This window comes from Leopardus geoffroyi, chromosome C3 (assembly GCF_018350155.1).
Source record: "Leopardus geoffroyi isolate Oge1 chromosome C3, O.geoffroyi_Oge1_pat1.0, whole genome shotgun sequence".
Lineage (NCBI taxonomy): Eukaryota > Metazoa > Chordata > Mammalia > Carnivora > Felidae > Leopardus > Leopardus geoffroyi.
In genome coordinates this window covers 102,250,505-102,277,253 of record NC_059338.1, presented here as the reverse complement: position 1 = coordinate 102,277,253, position 26,749 = coordinate 102,250,505, and the positions used below count along the sequence as shown (strand labels likewise).

The window sequence follows — 26,749 nt, the reverse complement described above, 5'->3', positions numbered from 1 at the left end:
CTAAATTCCCTTTACTCACTAATAATAATAATAATAATAATAATAATAATAATAATAATTCTCCTTTTGCTATAAGACTGCATTTTCTTTTTCTTTATTTCAGTAAGATGCAGTCAACAGTATTGATATTTTTAACATTATTCAAGTATCAAAATTATCTTACATTATTTTAAATAATTAAAGCTTTTTCTTTCTTCTTATATGAAGTTTGCAAGGGGGTAGGTTGGGAAAAGGACATAATTTTTGAAACTCGAGTGTTTAACTAGATTACTTAATTAGCATTCTGCTGCCTGGTTGATATTTATAGTTGACCATGAATTTGCATCTGGAAGCTAGAAAACCACAATCATCTGGAAACTTAATTAAAAGCACATAGATTTTGCTTGAATTAAAAAGAAATTTTAGAAGTTAAACTTTCCTAATTAAGAATTAACCCGCTACAGCAGATGATATCCCTTTGATCACTTTTGACTCTTTGTTTAATAATGAGAAATACTTGCAGTTCTTGCCTTCCTTCTGCCAACATTTAAATGAGGAAAACTATCCAAAGTTCTGAGCCAAAAAGCAGGTAGTTACACAGAACATGCTTTAGTCACAAAACCAGTGGTGTCTTCCAGAAACTTTAGCAAATTATCTTTAGAAATAGCCCCAGAGGGGCACCTGGGTGGCGCAGTAGGTTAAGCATCCGACTTCAGCCAGGTCACGATCTTGCGGTCTGTGAGTTCGAGCCCCGCGTCAGGCTCTGGGCTGATGGCTCAGAGCCTGGAGTCTGTTTCCGATTCTGTGTCTCCCTCTCTCTCTGCCCCTCCCCCGTTCATGCTCTGTCTCTCTCTGTCCCAAAAATAAATAAACGTTGAAAAAAAAAATTAAAAAAAAAAAGAAATAGCCCCAGATACACCACCACTTATATTAGAAGATGACAGTTACTGTTTAATACAAGCGAACATTCTGTGCTTTCCGTGTATCAGCAGTTATCACAGCCACTTCTGTGAGATTGGTGTAATAATTACTATTGTAGTGATCAGTATACTGAGGTATAAAAAGAGTAAATACATATCCCAACAATACACAACTAGTAAATGTAGCAATAGGGTCAATAGTAGCTTGGTAATTAATAAATTTGAAAAGTTAGAACATATTTAGTCCAAGATTAATTTTTAAAAATTCTCCTTGCACTTTCTTCATTAGTAAGTCACACTTATTAATAAGAACTAAAACATGTTCTTATTCATATAAATAAAACACTATATACATGTATAAGGAAAAAAATTACGTTGCATCCCCTTTTTAAGTAATACTCTCCTGGAAGTGAAGAATATCCTTCCACATTTTTCTTCAGACTTAAACAACACCTGTGTACTCTCCCACATGCATACATATTTTAAACAAAAATAACAATATACTATGAACATTACTCTGAAATTTGGTATTTTACTAAATTACCTATCACAGTAGAGTGATGTGTACTCCAGGCCAGTGTAATTATAGCTCAGCTTTGCATTCCTATATAATATTTCATGGGATGGATATGCCATAATTTATTCATGTTATGATGGATGTTTGAATAAGTGAATGATCAGTTGTTTTAAGTGTTTGAAATAGACACCTGATAGTGAGATGAGCTAGATGCTTTAAGCAAAGCTAAGGTGTGATTATGAAGGCATTCCTCATAGTACTGTAATTTATTAGTGATTACTTGATAAAAAATCATGCCTGGCCACATCCCAAGTACACATTTCAATGCTCCCATCACTTTTAAGACTATAATTGATATCATCATGTTTGACTGTATGTAGTATCTTAAGTTTAGATTCCTTGAAGAGAACCAGAAGGACTTAGGAAATGTAAAAATTAGGAAATGTCCATGTAATGTTAAACTTGACTCATAGGAGAAAGATGCACTAAATCATTGCAGTCCTAAACTTTGGATTGGAAAGGAGAAACAAAAGCAATAAAAACAATAAACAAGGACAGGAAGCTCTGAGATAAACACATTGCTGGGGATATTCTCTATAAGAATATCCTTCCCATGGCTGATGCAACAGTTTATATAACAAAGTCCCACACCTCCTGTGGCACCAACCAGTATTTCATATAGAGTGAACGGACATCTCTAAGCCATCTTGGTACCTCGTGAGCTTAGGAGAATTATTCCATAAATATTTTTGTATTTCTATTTAATAGAGCTCTGAGAGGGATTTTTTTTTCTTTTTTTTTCCCAATGATGAGTGTTTCTCCTTTGTGCCTCAGAAAATTCCATTTTCTTATTTCTCAAGAACAAGCAGCTCATTGGGTTGTTTAACTTTTCCTGCTTCTAGAATTAAAGCAAGTTTGCTTATCTGGCAGTATTCTGGAAAGCAGCGAAGATAGTGAGAACTGGTTCCATCAGGAATTGGGAAAAGAGAGAGAAGGTAACACATTCTTTGTGCTCCTGTGGGACCCATCAAAGCTAGAGATGTGGAGCCTAACTCCATTCACATCTTAAATGTCTGAAAAAGAATTTACATTGTGTTTATTCACTCAGGGTTTAGTATTATGTGTGTGTGTGTGTGTGTGTGTGTTCTTGAGGATGACAAGAATGCAATCATCTGAGAATGTTAGTTTTAACAGTGATACTCTGATACTCTGAACATTCTATTCTGGGCCATCTGGAGTCTAGGGCTGCCTCAGAGCGCATAATATCGGAAATCTTACAAGTGTATATGCTGGCTGTAATGTAAATATGTATTTTAGTTATACAGATGAATTCGACTCACTTGGAAACAAAAACTTATCCAGAAAACATGTCGAAGTAAACATGTCCAGTAAACATGTCATTCTTTAAATATGTACTATTTAGAATCAAGGATTTGTTCTTATAATTTTGGCATTTTGAGAAAGTTTGTGTACACATAATCATTCACTTCAAAGCAAGTTCGGGTTTTTTTTTTAATTTTTTAAATCTTTATTTAATTTTGAGAGAGAGGGAGGCAGAATGTGAGCGGGGGAGGAACAGAGAGAGAGGGAGACACAGAATTCGAAGCAGATTCTAGGCTCTGAGCTGTCAACACAGAGCCTGATGCAGGGCTCGAACTCACGAACAGTGAGTCATGACCTGAGCCGAACCTGAGCCCAAGTCAGACACTTAACCAACTGAGCCATCCAGGTGCCCCCCAGTATTAAAGCAATTTGTCTGAAAATTATTTTTAATTCAGAATAATAGGATGGTTTTTCTTGTTTTTCAAATGTTGGTTCTGATGATGTTTGACGTATGCTGGTGGGAGCATTAATGATTCAGAAATAGCACTAAGAGGGGTGGACTGGGTGGCTCAGTTGGTTAAGCGTCCGACTTTGGCTCAGGTCATGATCTCACGCTTCATGGGTTTGAGCCCTGTGTCTATGCTGTCAGCACAGAGCCTGGAGCCTGCTTTGGATTCTGTGTCTCCCTTTCTCCCTGCCCTTCCCCTGCTTGTGCTCTTTCTCTCAAAAATAAACATTAAAAAAAATTAAAAATGTCACTAAGAAACAAAGTTTATATAGTATGAAATTTTGTTTTCTAGAAATGCTACCATCTATTGAGACTAGCAATAAAAATTGTTAAGTATTGTACGCATCTGTAATTTACTTCAACATAGATTTTTTTAGCTTTTTTTTGGCAAGGCATTTGACTTTTTGTTACAAAAAGATTCCAACATGAAGAAAATAGGATTCTTGTTCTTCAGAGTTATACAGGTTAGTGGGTGAAATGGACTCGCACGTGTAAATAACAAATATGGTTGATACCATCAGGAAGGCTGCTGCAATGCTCAAGCAGTGAGTAGCTAAAACCACATGAGGACATGAGATTATGTGAGGCAGGGGAGTACACTGGACTAGATGCCTGCTGTGAACACAGTTCGGGGCCCCAAAGTCTGCCACGTGTTTCAGAACATTTTTTTGTGTGAAGCACACAAACCATGGCTTGTCTCTGACTCCATCAGCATTTGATAGTTCTTTTTCAGAAGGTCATGTGTGTAATCAAAGACTCAGGACAAATGAACTTCATTCATTCTTCGATGGTAACTTTAAAATGATACAACATGGATGCCAAACATATATCCAAAAGAGAAGATGATATTAGCTAAATTTTATATGGCTTTCTAGTTTCTTAAATTTGTGAAATCCATGTAAGTCTGAACTCAAAAACAGCACTATTTTTAAATCTTTTCTGTAAACATGATCGTAAACCAACATGGTGATGTTAAAATAATCATTTTTATTTTATATCCTTAGGCATACTATGTGTAGAAATATGAGAGAAACTTTGAATAAACTGGGAAAATTTCCCATATGTTGCTGTCTTTACAAAAAAGGATCTTTAGACCACTCAGTATCTATGGACACCTTTTCCGTTACATCAAAGTGCATCATGGAATAATTCTGAAAACAGAGCCACCCATTCCTTGAAATTGGACTTGTAAAGAAACAGGATTTTAAATTGGTCAGCAGTTTACTGCTCCCAGCACTTTGCTTTTTCAGAAGCATTTTATTTTATTTTATTTTTAAAAATTTTAATGTTTATTTTTGAGAGAGAGAGAGAGAGAGGGGGGCAGAGTGTGAGCAGGAGAGGGGCAGAGAGAGAGGGAGACACAGAATCTGAAGCAGGCTTCAGGCTCTGAGCTGTCAGCACAGAGCCCGAGGCAGGGCTTGAACTCAGGAGCTGTGAGATCATGACCTGAGCCCAAGTTGGCCGCCCAACCGATTGAGCCATCCAGGCGCCCCAGAAGCATTTTAAATTAATTGCATACTTTAATAGGACTTACTAGTCATCTCTTCCCTTGCATTTTATCATTTATTTTGTAACTTGCTGAAAACTCTTTTTAGGGTTGATTTTATATGTAATCCAATTTAGAGTCCTAAAATTTTTCAAAGGCCTATTTCAGTGGAAGTATCGGCAATCCTTTAGTGGGTCTATAGTGCTCTAGAATGAAATTGAAACACTTTAATGTGATGTAAGGTCCCTTGGGTTAAAGGCCCCCTTGTTTCTCACCACTGTCAGTAAGCATGTCTATATATTGAAAATTACTCTCTATATGCTTTGCTCTTTCTCAGCTCTGTTTTTACACAGGCTTACCTCCGCCCAGAACCCTCTTTCTTGCAATGCCTACCTTGTGGGCTCTTTGTACTGCTTCTACAAGCGTCTGGTCCCATGTGACTCCCCCTTGGAGATGATTCCCACCTCTGGCCAGTGCTTCCCCTTTGAGCTCTCCCACTGCCTCCCTTAGTTCTCTATTACTGCACACCACACACTGGGGTAATCACATCATCTGTTGATCTCTCTCCCCTTCACCTGGGAAGACTCAATTCTTTGTTTTCCCAGGGCTCACCACAGTGCCTTGTCCTCGGTGTTGGGTGATTTAAGGCCAAAGTGTACATACCGCTTTCAAAGTGAAAAATCTGTTTGGTGATTAAATAGCTCTCGAATACTATCCTGAATTTCCATCAGCGTGAAGGCAGTTTAAATTGTCTGCTGGTTTTCTTTGATCAAGAACTCTGAGCATTGGGAATCATGTTGCTTAAATCCTCTTTCTTTCTCTGCCTGTGGCCGTGCCTTAATTCAGGCCCTCATTATATCTCACACAAACGATTTCAAGATCTTTCTAACTAGTCCCTGAACCACCAGTCTCCTTTTCTGCCCTGCAGCCTGTATATCATTGAGAGAGCTAAGTTCCTTCAACACATATCTCATCACATCATTCCTGCTCTTAAAACCCCCTGGGGGCTCCCTATGTACTACGTAGTCTAAGCTTTCAGCCCAGCATCAAGACTGGAGGCTGGAAGCAATGTGAGATTTGGAACAGATCATACTTGCTCATCATTATAGCCCCAGCGCCTGGCACAGTGTGGCACGTCCTCGGCATGCTATCGCGTGCTGAGTAACCTGTTTTAGCAAATCTAAGATGTCTGTGATCACAAAGCACAACATTTCTCACGTACCACTAAGGAAAAATAATCTGCACATTAAAACTATGGCACAGTTCTTTCTTTCTTATATCCCTTTGAGTTTTAATTTCATTCTTCCTGAAAGACTTTTTAGACATTTTTAGGGGGGAAAAGGGGGTTTTATCTATTACTCTTGCACCTAAGTAAAAAGCAAAATATGAGCAAAATAAGTGAAGGTTAATTAAGCTGAGGTTCTTAAAACTTTGCCGTCAAAGCTTGACTTTTCTGAGTCATTGATGTCCATGTTTTGTTCCACATAAGATTGTTCTCTATTTCACAGGAGTATTTGTGTTGAAACATTTCTTAAAGTGATCTTATTCCAAGCTGCTGGCATCTACTTTGCAAGTTTTTACATGCATTCACAGATATGGTGTTAAAGATGAAAAGAATAAAGTCCATCTCAGAACTGATGAAGTAAGGAAGTAAGCGAATTGTGTGTGGACTGAATACATGCTATTATTAATCTGTGTCCAGCCTACCCTTCCAGTCTGTGTCCCCTCCACTCAATCCCACACACGCTTTCACTGGACTTTGAGATTTTGTGAATGGGAATAGATACTTTTACAGCCCTGTGCTTTTGCATTCAGTCCTACTCACTCTGCGTGAAATTTACTTCTCTATTCTCAAGCCAACACTGGCCTTTTGTGATCCAGTTTAAAAGCCGTCTCCAAACCTGCATTCCTGGCTTCCCCAGATGGACTCAGTTTCTGCCTCTTTGGTGCCCTCTGAGCATTTTGTATATGCTTATTTTAACACTTCTTACATTTTTTGTGACTCCGTGGACAAGGATAAGAACTGGCTATGTGGCAATTTTCTCTGTGCTCTTGATGCTTGCACACAATTCTTTCTCAGTAAAACTTGAATAAATATGATGTAATAATATCTCATTCCTCTCTGTGACTGTGGAGTGGTATGGAGTGAGAGAACATTGATCCAAAGTTGTCCTGGGGGGACTTCTGATACTATTGCTTTGATACGACTGGTGCCCTCTGCTCAGCATCATGTAGCAGAGAACTTGTTATTTTGCTTCATCAGAATCTTTAAGTTTTTCATTGGTTGAGGACTATGTTTTTTAAAAAAAACAAAATCTCACTAACCTAGTATTTGTGTACATTTCAGCAGTACTTTACAACCTATTTGATAAACAGTTATTCATATCTTCACAATTTTTGCACTAAAATTAAGAGATTAGAGCCTTAAAAAGACAATGAAAAGCATTTTTAGAAACTTCAGGAACAAACTTAAAAATCTCAGTTGAAACATTGTCTATTGATAAAAACATTAGGCAAGGTCAAATGCCTGTCCTTTAAAAGTGCCTTCTCATTTTATTAACAAGTGTCAAACAGTGAGTCTGTGTCCAAATCCCTAGTTACCCATGAGTCGTTCTATTTATAGATGTTAACATAACTCTCAAAGAGATACTGACAAAGAAACAGGTGATGACCGCCTGGAATAGTGTCCCTTAAAAGTGTTTTCTGGCAACCTGCACCTTTCACAGGGGATACTGGATAGGAGTGCAGTATGGGGCCACAGCTTCTGAGTCCTGGAATTCTGGATAATTCCTACACAGAAATTTGAGAATATGTGTTTTAAGATTATGATCCACTGAATCTGATACTGCAGATGATACATTTAGTGTTTTCCTGATAGACCTAAACTAATGCCCAAATTCTTATAGAGATTTTTTTTTTCTTCTGGGCTGTGAAAGTCTTTGTTGTCAGGTCCTATAATTCAAAACTTTGAAAATTATTTTCTACAATATTTTCATCATTAGTTTTTTACTATTAAATGCTATAAATGTAATGACATTTCACTTCAGTGTCCTAAACAATGGGAGTTAATAACTCACTTGGAGTACACCCAGGAATGCCTGGGTGGCTCAGTCAGTTAACTATCTGACTTCGACTCAGGTCACGATCTCATGGGTTCTTGAGTTCGAACTGCACGTCAGGCTCTGTGCTGACAGCTCTGAGCCTGGAGCTTGCTTCAGATTCTTTGTCTCCTTCTCTCTCTGCCCCTCCCTTGCTTGCACCCTCTCTCTTTCTCAAAATTAAATAAACATTAAAACAATTAAAAAAATAACTCATTTAAAGTACAGATAGAAGAAGGAACTGAGAAGACCATTTCATATATTATGCTTTCCAGAGGAAATAATTTATGCATAATATAGAATTAAACAGAGAACTTTTTAAAAACAACTGAGTCACTGCAAGCACTCAGAAAGAGAGATGTGAGTCATCCTAGGTCACCCAGAGGATGGAGACAGCAGGAATAGACTGCAGATCCTGTGCTTCCATACCATAGCCACTTCCTGCTTCCTCTGACGTTTTTGAAATCTGTTCATTGAGTCATCTGATCATGCTCATGTTTCCTAAATAGCTTTTCATTAAGGATTTTCTGGGATTCTTCTAGTCTATCCAGTAGGAGCAGGTAAACATTATTTACAAGAAAAAAAGAAGCATAGGGTTATTTACACAGTAACAGAGAAACTTGAAAAAATGATCAAATAATTGAATTTGAGTAAATCTAGTACCATTGTCTGGTTTTATTTTTATTGATAACATATTTATGTTGAAAGCTGATAGCATCAATGTAGTTTGAAGGAAAGAGACACACAATCCATTTCAAGAGCTACTGTAGCCATTTTTCCCCCACACCACAGATTCACCTGCATTTTTTCTTTGCAGCTTATGTAACCTCCAGAACATCCATCTGTGATAGATCCCATCACAGTAAATGAGGCAGCTGCTTGACTGCCTCTGGAAACTTGTTAATCTCTCTGCCCAGCCCCTCCTTCAACTGGGTTCTTATCAGAGTCCATGTCCACCAGGGATAAGAGATGAATGGAGACTCTGGAATCCAAGAAACCAAATAAATAAATTGTGTGTGTGTATGTGTTTCTTCCTGTAAATTGCAGTATTTATTCAGTTCATTTTGCATAAAGATGTATCACTAACTGACCCCTAATTAAGTGGCTAAGACATCTGATTGGTACCTTTTTTTTTTAATCACATTTTTAGATAATTCCAATCAAAGTTGTCAGTCTTTCTCCACTTTTAACTAGGATTTACTCATTTGATATTTAGTGATTGGTTATAGGAATTTACTCAGTACTTCCAGTGAGCGAGTCACTGTGCCAAGCACTGGGACTCAGGTGAGCAAGGTAATGACTTCCTTCCAAACACCTTGTCTTTCTACTACTATGGCTTGGGCTCGAGGCACCAACTGTTAGGAGTAATCGTCTCTCCTCCTGTCCCCATCTATAATTAGCTAAGCATTTTCTATCCTACACAGCAGCCTTTCACTAGGAAGAAGGTGGGCCAGTATCTTCAAAAGCCTAGGACCTAGCATAGCTGCTGTTCATTTAGCTTAATGTCCGTAATGACATGACCTCATTAATACGCACCAGGTTTTTCCTGTCACATCAGTTGCCAAAATATGTATTTCTTCTTTCATTAAAAACAATCTTTTAATTTGATAAAATACACTCCATGTGACCTACTGAAGGCAGTCAGAAAAATGACATCGTGGTTAACCCTCATTATTCACCCTGTGTCACCAGCCAGCTGTGTTGTGCATGGTAAAAGTCAAGGGGAGGTAGAGCACTCATAGGTGTCTCTTTTCCTCTAGCTCTGGAGTTGAATGTCACCTTACCACAGTCGTTCACTTCTCATGAAGCGCGTATCGAGTGCCTGCTTGCAGCTAGGCGTAAGTCATGCAGCGGCTGGCGAGGCAGAGATGGTCCTTGCTTTGTGGATCCAGTCTGTCACTTGCAGCTTAGTGTAAATTTACCTTTGACACCAGCACTCTCAATCGGTGCCTTCAACAATTGGCAGTGACCCAAAGGATAGATCACAGAGAATCTCTTTACACCTGGAAATATGTGCAAAGACTTTAAGTGCACTGTCTGAGGCTGCCACCGTCAGTTTCCAAGTGCAAGATTGAATGCCGTCATCATCTTTTTATGTATAAGAAACGTGACTCATAGTACATATTCTGCTTCCTGTTATCTTATCAGGGCACTACATTGAAGAGAGCACAGTGGATTCTAATGAGGCTCAAAGATCTGGGTTCTTTCCTGCATGCCACTGCTAGCATTTGGAAAACATCCATACCAAGTCAAGTGATAGGGCCACCTCGTAGCCTTGGTTTCAGAAACATTTCTAATGGTGGCTAAGAGGCTTTAAAAAATATTCTCTAAAAATGGCTAATCCCTGTGCCTCATGCCTGGGACAAATAGGTACCTTGCTCGTGAAACTATTTTTATAACTATTATCATTTTACAAAAGTTAATAAGCATATACTCTGCTAGGATTTTTCAAAGCTTGGGGTTCTCCTTACTGTGTCTCGCTAAGGAAAAGACTTACTGTAAGGCGAAATCCTTCACTGTGCTCAGAAAGTACCAGGCATGTACCTTGGCCTAAGAAAGACAGGTGACTGACAGATGAGCCAGAATCATCCCCAGAGCAAATCAGATATTTCCTAGGTGCAGGTGCACACTACTTGCGCTGTGTGGTAGCGCAAGAGGAAGGCTGACACTTCCCATTGTCTTGCCCTGGGCTGTCACTTTTTGCCTCTTTTGGGTTTATGCTCTCCACCCCCCATACACCCTGAGGCCAGGATTATTGTAGAGGCATAAAGTTTTTACCAGGGAACCACCAAGGGTTTGGTGAAGAAAATGATACTAACTTTGATAAAACGCCTTTTAATGTTTTATGTCCTCAGGCTCAGCCTGTCTAAACTAGCCCCTAACCAAAGAAACATAGAAAAGGAGTTAGATATCTTGTAGTAACTCTGCAAATAAAATATCTGAGGGGGATATCAAATTATTGAGCATACTAAATATGTGTGTGCGTGTGTGTCTGTCTGTCTAGTTGTGACCTTGGGGAAAAATATTTAACTCTTCTCTTTATTGTTTCCTTTGTGGAAAAGGAAAAACATCCCATCGTATTCCTAGTTTTATAGAAGTCCATTTAGGTCCCTCTGTCGTTATTGATGGACAAACTATTATTTCAGTCATTTCTAAAACTGTAAATTTAGAAACCTGAAAAAGAAGAGTATAAGTTCTAACCATAACGGGGCACTGAGGAATTTTATTAAAGCATGTTGTTATCATAAGTCAAACTTCTTATACAGAATTCCACTTCAAAACAAATAATTTCTATAAAAACCTATAATAATAACCTATAACGATAACAAAACCAGTAATAAACTCTGAGGGAAAATATGTCAAGCACATTTAACATATTTTCTCAGTTTTCTAAGAGCTAATTTAGCAAGGTACAGATGAAATCTAGATATCCACCGGACTTAGCTTTAATTACTTCTTTTAAGGTACTTTTCTTAGAGAAGGATTCTAAAGTTAATGGATCCAGATTCAGCATTCAGTACAGTGGGCTGTTAGCAATGTCTGCCATGGGCAAGGCGACAGAAATTGGGGCATATGTGACCTGTACTTGATAATCCTATAAATTCCTACTGCAGTTATAATTAGTATCAGATAATAGAGTATTTAATTTTACTTGGAGTATTCTATATGCTTTTAAAATTAAGTATCTCCAACTGGACTATAAACTGAGGAGAGTTACCGTATGTTATACCACTTTGTTTTTTTCCATAGGTGCTGGTCAAATTTGGTATATATATATAGTAATTACTCAAATATATATTGGCTTGGCTAAAAAATACAATCAGATGACATTCAGCTCTACTTCCATAGGCGGGTATAAAATCTTACAGAGAAAAATAGTACTTAGGACCTATGTATACAGATTGTAACAGATATTTACATAAATGTATAATTATACATTATATGTTATATTATATATTTATTAAATATAAAGCGATACCATAAATTAATGTGTAAGTATATGTTAAGTTAATGTAAAATATATTATTTATATATTATATATATACGTAAGATAGGAAGAATTGTCGAATAAGTAAGATGTTTAGCCTGAACGAGAGAACACGAGGGAGACGTTGCCAAGCATGTATATTTCAGAATCTGTTTGTCCAAGGACGGTTGAATTTGTCTTGTGTGGCCTCAAAGGTAAATTAGGGCCTGAGGTTTGAGATTATGTGAATGGATTTTGGTTCACCATAGGAAAAGTTTCCTCAAGTTCAGACCTGGTCAGTTTAAGAATACTCTCGCTGGAGATGATATGTGTGCCCCCCGCCCTTTGCTAGATGTATTTATAGACAAAGTAGGAGATACAAAGGGCTGTCAAGCATTGGGTACATGGTTTACACAGATGGTCTTTACAATTATTTTAAACCTGAAAATACAGAATTCTTCTTGATTCCAAGGTTTTTTTTTTACTTGCAAGTTGACAATAATAATACCTGCCTTTCCCCTTACGGGTTGTTGTGCAGATCAGAATAGATAATTCTACACAAAGTGTCAGAAAAACACAATAAGTATTTCTACTGCACGGAAGGAAGTTACTCCTTAATGAATGTGAATCAGATCTGACTAATACCGCCACAGTTATTCATTAACATCTATAAGAAATATCCAAAGTGAAACATCTAAAGATATTTTATGAACTGTATTTTTGAAGCTTATGTTTAGAGAAAATGGTACTGACTCACCTTATTTTTTTGTATTTAAAAAAACTTTTTTTTTTTTTAATTTACGTAAATTCAAGTTAGTTAACATATAGTGTAGTACTGTCAGGAGTAGAATTTAGTGATTCATCACTTACATGTTACACCCAGTGCTCATCCCAACAAGTGCCCTCCTTAATGCCCATCACCCCTTTAGCCCATCCTCCCGCCCACCTCCCCTCCAGTAACCCTCAGTTTGTTCTCTATAGTTAAGAGTCTCTTATGATTTGCCTCCCTCTCTGTTTTTATCTTAATTTTATTTTTCCTTCCCTTCCCCTCTGTTCATCCGTTTTGTTTCTTAAATTCCACATATGAGTAAAATCATGATATTTGTCTTTCTCTGACTGACTTATTTCACTTAGCCATAATGCACTCTAGTGCATACACATTGTTGCAAATGGCAATATTTCATTCTTTGTCATCACCAAGTAGTATACCATTCTGTGTATATATATATATATATATATATATACACACACACACACATATATATACATATATATATGTATAGGTGTATATATATGTGTGTATGTATATATATACGATAATATATACATATATATATACACAATGGTATACTACTTGGTGATCACAAAGGTATATATATATATATACATATATATATATATATATATATATATATATATATATATATATACATACACACCACATCTTCTTTATCCATTTATCTGACTCACTTTGAAGGCGCTTGGATATTGATGGATTTATTTCCTTTTCATATTTATTTTTTTGTTAGTACTATTAATGTATTATTTTTATAATACATAGAAGGTCTTGGGTGATCTCAGATCAACAGGTTTTTGTTGGTTCGTTGGTCTACTGGTTTATTTTCTGTGCCTCAAAGCAATTTTGGGAAAGGATAATGATCTGTTCCAGAAAAACTTACCTTTGTAAATAACTTAACAAAATTCAAGTCATTTCACAGAAATGAAGTTAGATTTCAGTTTTAAATGTTATCATCCCTATAGTAATCTTCATTAACCTTAAAGGTTTGTCTGACTGTTGTGCTTTAGGCAGCACGTAAAAACATAAATGAAATATTGTGTTCAATTTCTTAATTGCTATCTCTGCATTGAATGTGTTAGTTTATTTTTCCCCCTCTGTTTCAGTCATTATCCATTTGTATATTCTTCAGTCCCTGTGGCCAACTTTGGCAAAACACACGCTTCCCTGAGTGAATAGCAAATGCTATACAAAACCTTGATTAAACTATTTAGAAGTCTAATAAGAGCCCATGACCAACAAATCTCAGTCAGCACAAACATTATCATGTTGGGAATGTTTACTCATTTCTCAGCATCATCATCTTGTTGTCTTAAAGCCAATTAATACATCAGAAAATCAATGGAATTTACCATTTAATTTTGTGCTGATAGTTAACAGATTTGCCTGAAAGAGCACTGCCTGAGGATAGACCTGGTTCTGACCCTTGCTAATTTTGTGACCTTAGGTAATGCACTAAGTTCTCTGAACTGTTTTTCCTCTGTGCTTAGGAGACCTGGAAATGATTGTTCCACTTTATTTTGAAAGTCCAGTGTGATAATATATAAAAGCACATTTGAATTACCACTTAATTTCAGTAGCACAACCACCTGCATTCCTTCCGGTAATAACAATACCTAACATTTAAAATACTTCTTTGTTTTCTATACTTTCCCCATCCTTTATTGCTTCCATTTTGTAGATGCAAGATCTGCAGCTCAAAGGATTTGAGATGATTTGTCAACACCAGTAAATAGTGGACCTGAGGTCACCTCCAGCCTCCCGTGTCCAAATACTGTACCTTTCCCACTGCACTCCACTGAGTACCTGTTCTCCTAAGCCCATATTTTATCCACTTTAGAGAAATAAAATAGCAAGTCAAGGAGGCTGGCAGGAAAAATGCAGGGAGAGAGGCTGGTTGTCAGCCTTAATAAGGCTAGATCCTCTTTACTCAAATGATTCTTCCATGTGACTTTCAACTACAGTAGTCTCTTAAGCGGTCATGGGAAAGAAAGGGTTTAATGGGATGGAGGGGTTAGTGAATCCATTGTCAATTTAATACATAGAATAAATGTTTACTTTTTCTCAGTTAAGAGGTATTGATTAAGGCAGTATTTTCAGCACTTTTAATAATTACCCTTCCTTTCTCATAAAGAGCCTTCTTAGACCTTTTTTCTCTAATCTCTTCCTCCCTCGAATGGAATTTTAATACCACAGGTTTAGTGTATCTGTTTATGTTCTGTGGCCCTTTGGAGGCACTGGGCCGTTACACTAAGATTTTTTCCACCCTCAGAACTAACTTTGCATGATAATGAGAACGCATGATGAGAGGCTGTCAGTCTACCTCCGTTTAGAGAAGTGGCATAGAGATTGAGAGCATCTTGGGGCTGTTAGCCTTTTCAGGTTCAAATTCTAGTTTGGCCACTTTCAAGGTGTGTCATCTTGCTAAATTACTTACTTTTTCTTTGTAAAAACAATATGTTTCCCTATTGTAAGGATTGTAAGAACAGCAGCATCATTGTGATATCCATATAAAGACTTAGGACAATATTGGCCCATAGTTAGAGCTCAATACATGGTTTATTGTTATATTTTAGAGTCCTGAATTAGAGTCAGGAAAATCTAACTTCTAAGCCTGATTCATCTGGGTAACATCTACTCATAGCTTAGTTTCTTCATCAATATATAATTGGTTTCACTCAAAACCACAAATGCTGCTTCATTGCAAAATGCAAGTACATAGGGTTTCATCTGTTTACCCTCACACTTGAGTGAACCTATCTTTGCTTCTGCTACTTATATATTGATTTTATTTTAACATGATTTCTGAAACTCTCTGATTATTATATTCTCATTGTTTTGTCTGTGGTCTGTTGTGTTGAACCTAGAATATTCATGGACAAGTATTGTATTTCACAAATGTTTCCTTTGGAATAGTAATAGCACTTAATACTTTACAAGCATTTTCAAGCCAGCATTATACTAATCCTCAAAATATCTTGTGATGTAAGTATTTTTATTTTTATTTTGTGGTGAGAAATTGATAGTATAGTTAATGGAGTAAAATGAAGCTATGGGGAAAATATATGTCGTTTCTTTCTAGACCACACAAATCAATGGATTATATATGTGAATTTGTAAGAAGAAAGGAAGTTTTTTCCCTGCTCAGTGTTTTGCACAAACACACACACACACACACACACACACACACACACACACACAGAGCAAAGGTTTAAAATTGAAAAAGTATTTATTTCTTGACATCTGTTATGCCTTCTTCTCTCTTCTTCATGGAGTGAAGGAACTTTTGACGTGACAAATAATGGCCTACCTCAGCTATCCTAAGATTTTCCCATGGTCCTTGACATTAGCATCATGTAAGTGTCAGTTGGAAGAGATTCTTGGCAATGCTATCCATGGGCCGTTTTTGTTGTTGACTTCTTTTTTTTTTTTTCTTCTTCTTTTAATTTTTTTTTTTTTCAACGTTTATTTATTTTTGGGACAGAGAGAGACAGAGCATGAACAGGGGAGGGGCAGAGAGAGAGGGAGACACAGAATCGGAAACAGGCTCCAGGCTCCGAGCCATCAGCCCAGAGCCCGACACGGGGCTCGAACCCACGGACCGCGAGATCGTGACCTGGCTGAAGTCGGGCGCTTAACTGACTGCGCCACCCAGGCGCCCCATGTTGTTGACTTCTTAATTATTACATAGCAGGTCTTATCCTGAAGCCAGAAGATATCTCCTATGTAATTTTTTATTAATGTATTTATTCAACAAACAGTTATCGGGTACCAAATATATGTTAGACATGGAGGTGCTCCTTTACACTGTAACCATGGATTATCATCTTTTGTCTGGTCCCTACTCTATCACTGAGTATTGGCTTGTTCTTTGTATATATACACAGGTATAGGTATTTCATCTTCTTGATTAGTTTTATTCTTAGGTATTTTATTCTTTCTCGTGCAATTGTAAATAAGATTATATTTTTAATTTCTCTTTCTGTTACTTTATTATTAAGTATAGAAATGCAACAGATTTCCATGTAGTAATTATGTATCCCCTGACTTTACTGAGTTAATTTATCAGTTCTAGCATTGATTTGGCAGAGTTTTTAGGATTTTCTGTATATAGTATCATGTCATTTGCAAATAGTGAAAGTTTTACTTCTTCCTTACAAATTTGGATGCCTTTTATTTCTTTTTCTTGTCTGATTGCTGTGACTAGGACTTCTAGTACTACGTTAAATAAAAGTGATAAGATTGGACATTTTTGTCTTATTCCTGATCTTTGAGGAAAAGTTTTCAGTTTTTCACCATTAGGTATCATGTTAGCTGTGAGTTTTTCATATGTGACTTTTATTTTGTTGTGGTGTGGTCCCTCTTAACCTAGCTTATTGAGAGTTTTTCTCGTGAGTGAATGTTGTACTTTTTCAGATGCTCTTTGTGCATATTGAGATGATGTATGGTTGTTACCTTTTCTCTTGTTAATGTAATGTATCACATTGATTAATGTGAGAATATTGAACCACCTTTGTATCCCTGGAATAAATCTCACTTGATCATGGTGAATGTTTTTTTAATGTATTATTTAATTTGGTTTTCTAATATTTTGGTGAGGATTTTTGCATCTATGTTTATCAGAGCTATCGACTTGTAGTTTTCTTTTTTGTACTATCTTTGTCTGGTTTTGGTATCAGGGTAATACTGGCTTGTAGAATGTATTTGGAAGCCTTCCTTCCTCTTCTATTTTTGGAATATTTTGTGAAGAACAGAGTATTAACTCTTCTTTACATGTTTGGTGGAATTCACCTGTGAAGCCATCTGGTCCTAGACTTCTGTTCTTTGGGAGTTTTTTTGATTACTGATTCAATTTTGTTGCTAGTAATTGGTCCGTTCTAATTTTCTGTTTCTTACTGAATCAGTTTTGGAAGGTTACATGTTTCTAGGAATTTATCCATTTCTTCTACGTTGTCTAATTTGCTGGCATATAATTTTTCATAATTTTTTCTTATAAGCCTTTGTTTTTCTGTAGTGTCAGTTGTTGTTTCTCCTCCTTCATGTCTGATTTTATTTATTTGAGTCCTCTCTCTTTTCTTCTTGATGAGTTTGGCTAAAGGTTTATCAATTTGATTTATCTTTTCAAAGAACCAGCTCTTGGTTATTTCTAGCCCTTTGAAATGGCTTGTTCTTTGTTATCATGACATCCATACTCATTTATTCCTTCATGAGTATATAATGAATACTACTATATGTTAGGCACTAGGGATAAAAGTAGTGGAGAAAAATGATAAAAGTTCTTGCCCTCCTGGAGCCCACATTAGGGAGGAGGGAGCAGACCCTTAAGAAGATACCTGAATAAAATATATATGATAAGTATTTTTCAGTGCTAAGGATGAAAATAAAATAGAAAAGGGGAATAGGAAATGTTGGGTGGGTGAAATTTTAGATGATTTGGCCATGGAAACCCTCACTGTGAAGGTGATTATTAGATCATTACTAGAGGAAGTGAGGGATCTAGATATGGGTGCAAATGGAAGGAAGAATGAGGAGAAAGCCTAAGGTGGAAACATGGCTGATATGTTTGAAGAATATTGAAGAAGAAAAGGTAGTTGAAATGAAGTCATTGAGAGAATAATAGGAGAGTAATAGGAGATGAGGTCAGAAAGACAATAGGAGGCCAAAACATGTAGAGCCTTGTAGGTCATTGTGAGGACTTTGACTTTAACTCTGAGTTAGATGGGAAGCCACTGGAAGGTACTGAGCAGATGAGTAGTATGATCAGATATACATCTTAATAGAATCACTTTGGCTACTGTGTTAAGAATAGACCAGTGCAGAGCAGAGAGACCAGGTGAGAGATAATCTTGGCTTGGACCAGAAAGGACAAGAGGTAGTGAAATTATGGTTACATTTGGAAAGTACACACTATATGACTTGATGAGAGACCAATTATGGGATGTGAGAGAAAGAGAAAGATCAAGGATGATACCTTGGTTTTTGACTTAGCACCTAAAAGACTAGAATGGTCATTAACAATCTGAGGAACATCATTGCCTGTGAGCATTCTCTCTAAGAATGGACGACTCACCAACTTGAACAGAGTGACAGGAAATTGTTACAGTACTTTATCCAAGAGACCATTCAAGGACTTGAGGTCTATTCTTTGTTTTTTGTTTTTTTTTAAGTTTATTTGTTTATTTTTGAGAGAGAGGGAGAGAAAGAGAGGAAGAACAGGGGAGGGGCAGAGAGAGAGAGAGAGAGAGAGAGAGAGAGAGAGAGAGAGAGAGAATCCCAAGCAGGCTCCACACTGTCAGTGCCGAGCCTGATGTAGGGCTCCAGCCCACAAACCATGAGATCATGACCTGAGCCAAAACCAAAAGTCAGATGCTTACCCGACTGAGCCAACCAGGCACCCTGAGTTCTATTCTCAAATGTTCGATGAACTAGCCTTGTGATGTAGGATAAGCCACTTTATCTAAGTCTCAAATGTACTTGTTCATAAATGGAGATTGACTCAGGCATTTTCTTTTCTAAGAAGCCTCCTTTTATGTCATTGTCCAACAAATATTAATTTCTCCAGTGCCCTAATTCTATAACTTGTATGAACTTCTGCTATTCCACATATTTATATTTTTTATATTGACATATTTGTCATCCTTACTATGAGCTTCTCAATTGAGGCCAAGACCTATATCTTATGAATTTTGTGTCTTCCTCTTTAACTCAGTTTAGAAACATAACTGCTTACTTTACATGATTGCTGAATTTAATAAAAAGACGAACATTCATCGTTTTTTCATGAAATTGAATCTTCATAGTGTAAACTTGGAATATATTACAGGAATAGGGAAGGATTATTAATGTTATTAGTTTGAGAAATGGATTGTAGCATATTGAGCTACATTTTTTTTTTTTTCAGGAGAGGAGGGTGGCAAGGAAGAGGACCTTTCCTCTCAATGACTGTTCTTTTAACCCAGATAACTTACATTCAGCCACCCTATAATTTGGTCATCTCTTCATTATTCTTTGGAAGTTACAAATTTAACTTAGACATTGCATGGTTTTCTTTTGATTTTGTTGTTTTCAACTCAATTATCTACATCCTTATAAATTTCATTTATAAAATGTAATTTACTTCCAATTCAATTTATATTTATTGATTTTTTTTTTCTGCCACAGGAAACACATTTTTGTACTAAATATAAAAGAGTAAATGTAGATATAGTAGAATAAGGGGAAGGGATGAAGCCTGCTGTTGAAGATGTCTACAGTTTGTTTCAAATGATTCGGTTAGACTCGGTGATTAAGCTGCAACACAAATTTCCTGGATCACATTTTTGATTGCTCCCAGTGCTGAAGACTCTCTAAGAGCCTCACCTAAATGCGGGAGACTATTGAGCTAGTAATTCTGATTTTCAAGTTGTTAACTTGAAACAGAACAAAGAGCTATTTTATTTAAGTTAAAAAAAAAGTTTATTTGGGAATAGCAAAGAAATCGCAATAGGACACAAACAAGCTATGGTGAATCATAGGGAAGTCTAAAGAGACAAGGGAAGGTCAGCTTTTATTAAGCTTTAGGAGGAAATTGGAAAGAGTTGTTTGAATAAAAGTTCAGGAGTTCAAGATTGTCATGCCTTCTCATTGGCTGTAAGTGGTGGATTGTACCTTGTTGCTGGGGCAGGGAGGGACCATTCTTCCCTTCCTTAAAAGCAGGAGATAAAATTCCTATGGGAAAAACGTCCTTTCTTGTTAAACCAATTCTTCCTTCTTGCTGCAGAGAGCAGTGCATTCGTGAGAACTCCCTCTTCAGTGCTTCCAGACCCCATCATTTAAAAAAAATTTTTAATGTTTATTTTTGAAAGAGAGAGAGAGAGAGAGAAGGGGAGGGGTGGGGGGGGGGGGGACACAGAATCTGAAGCAAGCTCCAGGCTCTGAGCTGTCAGCACAGAGTCCGATGCACAGCTCGAACTCACAAACCACGAGATCATGACCTGAGCCCAAGTCGGACGCTTAACCGACTGAACCACCCAGTCACCACCCCCTCCTTTTTTTTTTAAATTTTTTTTAAATGTTTACTTATTTTTGAGAGAGAGAGACAGAGCATGAGCAGGGGAGGGATTCCAGTCCCCATCTTAAATAGAGTTTCCTTTATTTTCAGAATGTAATAAGAGCTTCTTTTTTTTTTTTTTAATTTGCTCTAAAGGCAATTTTGAAAGATAAATTCCAAAAATACTGAAGCATCATTCTAGGTATATATCCAGGCTACTTTGAAGAGTAGTCTTTTTTTTTTTTTTTATCATACTATTTTAAAATAAATTCAGACTTTGAGGACAGTTGCAGAAACAGTGAGAGGGTCCCACATGCCCTTCACTCAGCTTCCCCTAATGTTACCTTCTTACATTCTTGTAGCTCAGTTATTGAAACCTGTAAATGGGCATGTATAGAATTCTGTTAACTTACATATAGACCCTATAAGAATTCCATCAGTTTTTCCGCTACTGTCTTTTTTCTAGTTCAGGATCCAATGCAAGACCTCACATTGTATTTTGTTGTTATGTCTCAGTCGTATCTCCCAACCTGTGCCAGTCTTTTCTTATCTTCCATGACCTTGACACTTTTGAAGATTAATGGTCAGTTACTTTGTAAAATGTTTGAATGATGTTTCACGATTGGATTCAAGATGTGCACCAAAGCACTCTGTTGAATAAATAAGGTCATATCCATTTCCTCAAAAAGTAGCATTTGGTCATATGTAAACATTAATAATCTTAAGACCATGTTTTGAACCATATAGAGTTTTTTCCCAGTTCAGATCTACTGAAGATTTCCCATTCACAAATAAAAGGGTAAGTCAGTAAATCAAACAAAAAATTTTTGAGAATATGCATTAAAAATATACTGTTAGGTATCTTGAGAAATACAAAGAAATATGACATAATTCTTTACCTCAAAATCTATACAGTTAGACTAAAGTGACAGGGTTTAGAGAGTTTGTTCACTATTTGACTGAAGTTTTTCACTATTAGAATGTATATGCACAAAAGATTAAATGGAAGGCATATTTAAATGACATAAAAGATTACTCCTGTTTAATTTTAAATCATTGAATCAATTGTTTTTTTAATGGCTTAATTAAACAGAAAAGAACTCTGTTGGCTCATATAGGCTGAAAAATCCAAATCACAGGACCTTCTGGATTCAGGGCTTTAAAAATATCAACACTTGGTTCCTTTCCATCTCCTGTTGGTGCCTCTTGTTATGTTGACTCTAGTTTCAGTTTTCAAGTGTTAGCAAAATGGCAGCAGTAACTCGTATCTCAAACTTCTTAGGTTTTAGAGACAATGGGAAAAAATGAATTTCCCACAAACAGCAGTATACATCTTCCCATAATTTGGTCTGAGTCAGATGCTCATTCCTGAACCAATACCTGTGGCTAGGAAAACCAGTGTAAGGACTGGGTTCATCCTGGATCACATGCCCTGCGTCAGTCAGGGTTGGATTTGGATTCAGCTTCATTGGAGGCAGGTGACTGAGCAGGAGAGAGGTTGTTCCTCAGAGGGAAATAGGGATGTAGTTATGGGAAAGAGGGGAAATGAATGCTACATAGTAAAAAATAATAGTTATTGTAACCCCCAAATATGAATTGGTTTAAATTTAGAGGGGTAAATGCTCTTCAACATTTGAGACAATTTTGTCATTTTAGTAATGGATATATCTTCATGCAAAGAAATAACTTGCTACCCCATGTTTAGCTCATGGAAGAGACATATATAAAATAAAATCATATTAATCCATCACTCCAGTCACTGCATGAAGATATATCATGTTTTCTTCTAAAGTTAGTATTTGTATTTTTCAGTCATCTAAATATCAGTGTCCAGTGATTATATTTCTTGAGAATTTCTCCCTGTTAAGCTAGCAGCAGTCAGTGGCCTCACTCTCTATCGTCTTCTGATCTGGGCTGCGGATGCCTGGAGTTTTGAAGTTGTTCTTAACATTGTACTCTGAACTTTTTGTTTAGGTGAATTCTTTGGGTTTTTTTTTTTCCCCGTAACAATAAGCTGTGTTGCAAACTGCCTAGCCAGGACGGGCATTGTATTTTTTGCTGTCATTCTTTTCGCGCGCGCGCGTGTGTGTGTGTGTGTGTGTGTGTGTGTTGTGTGCATGCAGCATTACCCAAATTAGGCATCACCAATATATTCTATACAATCTGCTTTCGCTTATTTTCAGTTGACTTTGTTATGAAATGTTTTGACAGGGAAGGTTATAAAAAATTGTATACCACTGGGGCGCCTGGGTGGCGCAGTCGGTTAAGCGTCCGACTCCAGCCAGGTCACGATCTCGCGGTCCGTGAGTTCGAGCCCCGCGTCGGGCTCTGGGCTGATGGCTCAGAGCCTGGAGCCTGTTTCCGATTCTGTGTCTCCCTCTCTCTCTGCCCCTCCCCCGTTCATGCTCTGTCTCTCTCTGTCCCCAAAATAAATAAACGTTGAAAAAGAAAAAAAAAATTAAAAAAAAATTGTATACCACTTGGAAAAGGAGAAAATGCTCTCTCTGAATGGGTTTGTGTAATTTTGGTTAGAAACTCAGCTGGATAAAATGACCACTCAGGTTTTCTTCCAGCCCTCAGGCTGGATGGAGCTTAATGCCATGGCACAAATAAGCGGCTGCCACAACTGGGTACCTGGTAAATGCCTTTTAATAATGGTGATTAAATAAAGGTCAAAGAATATCACTGCATCCAGATGGTAATCATCACACAACATCATCCTTTCTTCAAGTGCCTTTGAAAACACCACTTGAAAAGATTATAAAAAATACGTGTTTTGTTTAGGCAGCAAATGCTCTCATTAGGCATCTCAGGGTTTCTTCAGAAAAATAAAACAAATGTTAGGGTTGTGAATACTAGATTGTAGGTTTAAAAGAAAACTAAGCCTAAGCTTTTGTTACATAAAATAATAAACTCCTAAGATAACCATAAAGCCTTTCTTTTAACACAAAGTGTAAGTCTTTTTTTCTAGAAGTCTTTAAAAAGAGCTTCGTGATATGACCACAAATCTATAGGAAGAAGAAAGGACACTTTAATAAAGTAGAAGTGTTTAATTTCTGGTGGAAAGTGTAGAGATTTCTGAAGAGGTTTATTTCCATTTTTCTGAGGGTAAACTTGATTGGTATAAAAAATTATTACAGTACTTTTAAAACAATAAAAGCCTATAAAATTGTTCCTTTATATTTAATGTTGGGTCTCATCAGAGGGAGAAATTTATCTTGCCTATGCAACACCGTTAAGAAAAATCAGATCAGAAGACCCCATTTTCTTTAATATTCTGCCTGTGCTTTTCTTTGTCACTGACGTGAGCCTTACAACTGTCAGTAGAGGGCAAAACTGATGTCTAGTTTGAAAGCAAAAGTTTGATTACTTAGTTATATTATGCTAACATGGATGCAGTAAGAAATATATATTATATTTCATGTGAATTTGAGACTAATGTTCCCTCAGGACTGACAAATTATAGATTATGTAAGCTAAAGAATTTTTCTATTTACCAGGTAAATTGGCACCCCCATGTGACGGGGTCACTGTTACTCAAAGCGTGCTTGGAAGGCACAAACCTTTTATCACCTGGTTATGGGTAGCAGCATAGAATTGGGTGTGATTTCAGAGACTAGGGAGGCATATGGTAATCTAAAAAAGTGCATTTTGACAAGACCCCTATGTACACGTAAGTTTGAGAAGCACATTTTGGGAGGAGTTTGAAATGTGAACTCTGGAGCTGGATTAACTGGGGTTAATATACCAGCGCCAGCAATCGCTCGCTGTGTCAGGGGTAGACAAACTATAGCAACGATAGCTGGTCTTCCTGATTTGGCCCGCTGCCTATTTTTGAATGGTTTGCACCTTGAGAATGGTTTGTACGTTGTTGACAAGGTTTTTAAAAAGAATTTTTTGTGACACCTGAAAATTCTGTGAAAGTCACATTTCTTTGTTCAAAAATAAAGTTTTATAGAACACAGCTACACTCACTTATTTGTGTGTTGTCTATGCCTGCTCTAGTGCTCCATCAGCAGATTTGAATGGTTGCCACAAAAACCCTATGGTCTGCAAAGCCAAAAATATTTACCATCTGGCTCTTCACAGGAAAATAAATTTTGCCTACCTGTAAGCTAGGCAGTCCTAGTTAAATTACCTAAATTCTCTGTGTCTCCGTTTTCTCATCTGTAAAGTGGGGATAATAAAGTAGTATGGGTGTTTTGGAATTGCCATGAGAGAAGAGGTAGCATAGTGTAATGGTTACAAGCCGAGATTCTGGAGCCAGACTGAGTCTAATCTTGATCTGCTGTTTCATAGCTTTTGGGCTAGACAAGATACATAACCTCTCTGTGCCTCAATGTCCTCATATGTAAAACGTAATACTATAATTCTAGTACCTACCTCATATGGTTGCTGTGAAAGTAAATGAGTTAGTGCAGACGGAGAATATCAAGTTGTGGCTGGCAGTACGGCTATTAATTGTATTACTGTGGGTGATGGTGTCGTGATTGTTTTCACCTGCCTCATAGGACTGTCTTAAGAATTAAATGAGGTAATTCACGTGAAGTGTAAGGCATCTTTATAACTGTTAGCTGTTGTTGTCGTCGTTGATGTTGTTGTTGATTATGCACATTTTCAGCTAGAGTGTACTGGTATATCTATGATTCTCATGTTGGCTGGGGATCGGAATGCTGTCAGAATAAAAGAGAGTAAAAAGGAAGTAATTTGGGAAGTCCTTAAATACAGTTAGTACAGTATTTATTCCTGTAAGTTAATTAGTGACGCTAACCTTATCTCAACAAAGTGTTAATAGTGATACCCTTTCTTAAGCGACTTTGGTATATAAGGGTGGGAATCATTTATTATCAGTGTGTGAATTTTATGTAACTTGTAATTCTACAAGGATTGAGTGTGACTGAAGGAGTTCCTAATTTTGGCGGTCTATCATTATTTCACAAATTGCCCCATCCTTAATACCATTTTCAAAAATAAAATGACAAGCCCTTAACCAAAATTGTCATCAATTCAAAATTATTGGAGTCCCAAGTAGATAATTTTTTACTGTATTATATACGTTCAAATCACTAAAATTTGGTGTTAGGCAAAAAAAAAAGAAAAAAGAAAAAAGAAAAAAGTCATACTTGCAAAACAATAAAAAGTCAATAAAAATGCCTTGTATTTGAATTCTTTTGTCTGAACAGTAAGAAAGCGCTTGGCAAAAAGAGCACCTATTAAAAAAGTGAAGTGCAGTGATTTGTTGGAAGAGATGTTTTTGTTGTCCTTAAGAGATAAATACTGGATTCAGTAAACCCAGGAAAAGAGAGTATTTAAAGGTAGGGATGCATAAATTAGCATGAGAATTTGGTGGGAAGTCTCTGATGCCTTTGAGGTAGTTAATAGTTAAATTTAATATAATCTATACGATTAATTCTAAAAATAATTTGATACAGGAAGAAGCTGTTACATAATTTCTCCTACTGCTTATTTTCCATTATAAACCCATTATAATTTTTAGCGGTAGGAAAAAGTTTTCCTGCAAGTCATAGTTAAAATTAGAATAAGTTCCTAAGAAAAGTTAGAGAATAGGTATGTGTATGTGAGTGGTGTGTATGTGTGTATACTTCTAAAGTATACTTATAAAGTGTATACTTATAAAGTCAGCTGCATTTAAATAATTTACTGGAGTTTGAGTTCCGTATCCAATTACCTTCCAGGCCTATAATTTTATAATTTCTAGATATTCTTTATTGAATACTATATTGAATATTCTTGAATTGGATACAATTCAGTACCCTCTTCCTCAGAAGAGGAGAAAAAGTGTGACTTTTCTCTAGATCAATCACTTTTACAACTCCATCCTAACATAATATGATAGTACCTTTTAAAATACACTTATCAGTAATCATTTTTTGGTCTAAATATTTACTGTATGCCATGAATAGTACAATGTCAGTATCTGTCTTATATTGTCCATTTCTCTAGGACTGTGCTTGTTTAGATTATTTTTGTAAATTGTTACCAACCATATGCTGCTGATAATTATGCATGCTCTCATGCTACTATGCCTAATAGAATCATAAATCAAAATCTTTCATTCAATTCCCATTGACATACTCTGCAATGTCTCCTATACCTAATGAGTCT

General features: G+C 36.7%; 1 protein-coding gene across 7 annotated transcripts in view; it reads left to right on the top strand.

Moving 5' to 3' along the window:
* OXR1 (oxidation resistance 1) overlaps nt 1-26,749 on the top strand; it is a 456,115-nt gene that overhangs the window by 170,077 nt on the left and 259,289 nt on the right. The window lies entirely within an intron of this gene.